Genomic DNA, 4,350 nt, shown 5'->3' with positions numbered 1-4,350 from the left:
ACTCAGGATTTCTCAGCTCATATCATGACAAGTTTCTCTTCATTAGGTTTCCTATTGCCTTTCAAATACAAGTTGACATGTAAGCATTTGATGCGGTGGGTCAGAGGCCCCAGGTAGTGGAGAGGACACTTGGTTTCCAGTCTTGCCTTTGTGTTGACCAGACCATCAGCTTTTAAAGCTTCAGTCTCTGTGGCCGTTGTAAAGGATGAGTAGGGGTCTGAGGGCCCTATCCATAGCAAAAAGTCTGTTTAAATCCGAAAGTCTGTTTGTAGGTGGCTTTTAGTCAATCTAGCTAATTGTTTGTCTATTTTGCTGATTCTTTTCAAAGAACCAGCTTTTAGTTTCATTGATTTCTTTCCTATGGTTTTTCTAGTCTCTATTTCCTTAAATTTTCACTTTAATTAGTTAATTAATTAATTATTATTTGGGGGTGCCCGGGTGGCTTAGCTGGTTAAGCGCCTGGCTTGGGCTCAGGTCATAATCTCACAATTTGTGGGTTCGAGCCCAGCATCGGGCTCTGCGTGGACAGCTCAGAGCTGGAGCCCGCTTCAAATTTTGTGTCTTCTTCTCTCTGCTCCTGCCCTGCTCATGCTCTGTCTCTGTCTCTCAAAAATAAAAATAAAAATAAATTTTTTAATAATTTTTATTTTTTTTTATTTTTTATTTTAGAGAAGTCTGTGCCTTTATTGGTGGAACAGCCTGTGGGGTGCCTAGGTGGCTCAGTCAGGTAATTGTCCGACTCTTGGTTTTGGCTCAGGTCATGATTTCATGGTTTGTGAGTTGGAGCCCCACATCGGGCTCCATGCTGACAGTGCAGAGCCTGCTTGGGATTCTCTCTCTCCCACTCTCTCTGCCCCTCCCCCTCTTGATCTCTCTGTCTCTCTCTCAAAATAAATGAAATTAAGAAGATAGAAAAAATTTATTGGTGAAACAGGCTACTTGAGAGGGATAAAGCTGAGAAGTAGGTGGCCCCGACGACAGGTCGGCCAGGCTTCACAGGCTTGTGGATGATGGAGAACTCATCCGTGTAGTGGCCAATCGTCTGGGACTTGATTTCTACCTAGTTGAAGATCTTGCCATTGTAGACATCCACCATGCTGCCCACCATCTTGGGCAGGATGGAACGTGCATCTTAACCACCTCCAGCTTCCCTATGTGGGAAGCCTCTTTCTTGACCTTGCACGGGAGCTTCAGTAGGGAGTGCTGCGTCCTCCACAGACCTGGGCTGAGCCTCGTGTCTTTTGGGCACCGCATCAACTGCTTGTAGGACGTGTCCAGCAGCTGGTTCAGGTCTGCCCGGGTAGGTGAGCTTGTGGAAGGTGCGCTTCTCCTGCTCCATCTTGTGCCATCTTGTCGGCTCTTCCTAAATTCCCATTTTAATCACCATTTCCCTCCTTCTGCTCATTTTAGGTTTAGTTTATTCCTTTTGCAGTATCTCAGGATGGAAGATCAGGTTATTGGTTTGAGATCTTTCTCCTGAATATAAGCAGCCACAGCTATGAATTTCCCTCTAAGCACCGCGATAGCTGAGTTCTGTACATTTTGATACGTTGTGTGCTCATTTTCATTCACCTCAAATTATTTTTTTTAAGTTTTACTTATTTAAGTAATCTCTGCACCTGTCGTGGGGCTGGAACTCACGACTCCGAGATGAAGAGTTGCACGCTCCTCCAACGGAGCCAGCCAGGCACCCCACCTGAAAGCATTTTTTTGATTTCCCTTTTGATTTCTTCTTTGATCCATTGGTTATATAGAAGTGTAGTGTTTAATTTCCACATGTTTGTGAGTTTCCCCCAATTTTTTCCTGCTATTGATTTCTAATTTCATTCCATCGTGATCAGAGAACATACTTTGTGTTGTTTCTCTCCTTTTTAATGTACTGAGATTCGTTTTGTGGCTGCCATAAGAAAACACCATAGACTGGGTAGATTAAACAACAGAAATTTCTTTTCTCACCATTCTGGCTGGAAGCTGGGAAGTCCAAGGTCAAAGTGCCAGCCCATTTGGCTTTGGTGAGAGCCCTCTTGCCGACTGCTGCCTTTTCACTGTGTCCTCAAATGGGGGAGAGAGAGAGAGAAAGTCAGTGAGCTTTCTGGTGCTTCCTCTTTATAAGGACACTTGTCCCATCAGTCACTTGAAGTCTATAGTCAACTTTCGAAGAATACTTCAGCTGTGTGGGGCATACAGCAGTTCGGCTTGTAAGGATTGTTACGTCTATGAAGCTATCCTTGTAAAACAAATAAATAATGAGATTAGCATTATACTTTTTAAAAATGGACAAGTAGGGGTCTGGAGCAGTGAGGAAGCCAGGATCCCAGTGAACGAGCCTGAGCAGGGCCAGCAGTCAAGTGTTTTAAATGCACCCAGTGTTACCTTTCCATCAAACTAAACTGCCTCCCTTATGGACCAGTGAGGAGGTAGCAGATGTTCACATTGTGTGTGTGCACGCGTGTGTGACAGAGAGGGACAGACAGACATGGAGAGAAAGTGCACGAGCAATTGCAATGTTAAATTTCTGTTTATCCTGGAGCTATAGTCAGGTTTAATCATTCTTGGAATTCTGGTACATGAACAGGGTGTAGTTTGGGTCTCATTATTTACACAACATTCTCCTCTCCCTCTTGCCTGAGGGGGAAAGGGGCTTTCTCTAGAGGCAGCGGAGACCTCCCCACCTTATCTTTCCTAGCCGAAAGCCCACAAGCATGCCTGCTGCCTTCACAGGACTGTGTTTCAAATGTGCACAGGGGTGTCAGACTGATCATTAATAAGACAGAGAAGTTGCACAGCTTCTCTCTTCTTTGCTTCCTGCCTTCCCTCATTCTCACCTGGCTGTCGACGTAGTAGACATTCAATCAATATTTATTGATTTGGTTTTGTAATGAGGCCAGGCTAAGTTATACTGTAGTTAATGAACTAGTGACTTCAGGGAGAGGTGGATTTGACAGAGAGCCCTGCAGACTCCTGGAGTCTCTCTGAGAAGAACGGTAGATGAAGACTGAGGAAGGAAATAAGAGGCAGCGCGGCAGCACAGCGAGAGGGGGGACACCCGGACGCTGGTCCTGCTGCTGAGGCTCATCACGTCTTAGGGGGAGCCACAGCCTCTGTCTCTCTGACTGTTCCCTGTCGGGGCTCAACGTAAAGATCTCTAGGGTTTACTTCTCCTTTAACATTTTCTCTGCAAAATACTGCATTCCTTTGCTTCCTTGCTTTCATACTCCTACTCCGATTTAACATTTACAGAGCACATACTAAGTTCCAGGCACCAAGTAGACCGGAGGATGAGAGATGGGGACAGGGACGCAGAGATAAAAAGTGAACCGCTGCAGCCCTTGAACCCATCTGGTTGGCTGGAGAGAGAGAATGGGAGACATCCACATGGAACACAGATAACTGGGCAGAATTCGGTTGATAGCTCTTGGGGTAACTCCCACATGCCTGCCTGTCCAGATGACGCTGGCCTCGGGAAGCTGGGGAACTGAGGCAAAGCTGGGGCGAAGCTGGGAGGTGGGAGGGCACAGTGGGATTCTCCTGAGTATTTAATTATGTTTGAGGAGTGATAGATCATCTCTCACTTGGCCACTGGGGATCATTAGAAAGTAATGGACGTGATGGCTGTGTGTCTAGGTATTTGGGGTGGAGCACCTGGAGGTGTTTGTGCTATAGACTGTGTCCATCAAATCGGCTCCCCGTGTTCTCTGACATCAGTTGCTCTGACGAGCATGTGTTTCTCAGAGAGCAACAGAGCTCAGGTTGGTGTGGAAAGAGGCCCATGGATCTTCTTGGGCTATACCCCTGGAATAGTGTCAATGCAACCTGACCTGCTGAGCATATGGCATCACCTCGACTCAGCTTAGCCCTACAGCTGACGATGGCAGATCCCACGTGTGTGTCCAATAGAGCTTGCAACCAAGGCCAAAGCGCAAAAAAAATAAAATAAAATAAATAATTAAAGAAATCCCAAGGGACTGTGAGCCTGAATAATCTTGCTGTCGTGCACAGGAGCAGTCCATAGCATCCACTTTTGGGCTATTGGATGACAGGACTCCAGTAATACATTCACTACACCTGTCTTCACATGGGGCCAAAGAAGGAGAAATCCCACCTAGATCCGTGCACGCAGCCAGAAAGAGAGGCGAGGTGGGGGTAATTAAAATTCCACAATGGCAGTAAAAATGGCAGCACAACTCAAATGATTGCTTACCGTGGGCCAGGCTCTGTGTTAAGCGCTTTCTATACGTTATCTTACTTGGTTCTCAATCCCGTGAGATAGGTAGCATTGTTGTCCCCATTTTTAGTGACGGGGAAAGCAAGTCTTAGAGAATTCAAGCAAACAGCACAATAATTAAAATC

At 46.0% G+C, this 4,350-nt stretch overlaps 1 pseudogene; it reads right to left on the bottom strand.

The window, feature by feature from the left end:
• Positions 1–935: 935 nt before the first annotated feature.
• LOC109277992 (40S ribosomal protein S15-like) lies at positions 936–1,429 on the bottom strand (annotated as a pseudogene).
• Positions 1,430–4,350: the final 2,921 nt, after the last annotated feature.

Source organism: Panthera pardus, unplaced genomic scaffold, assembly GCF_024362965.1.
Source record: "Panthera pardus isolate Hobbes unplaced genomic scaffold, ASM2436296v1 HiC_scaffold_7, whole genome shotgun sequence".
Lineage (NCBI taxonomy): Eukaryota > Metazoa > Chordata > Mammalia > Carnivora > Felidae > Panthera > Panthera pardus.
Note: the sequence above shows the minus strand (reverse complement) of the source record. Positions and strands in the feature narration are given on the sequence as shown.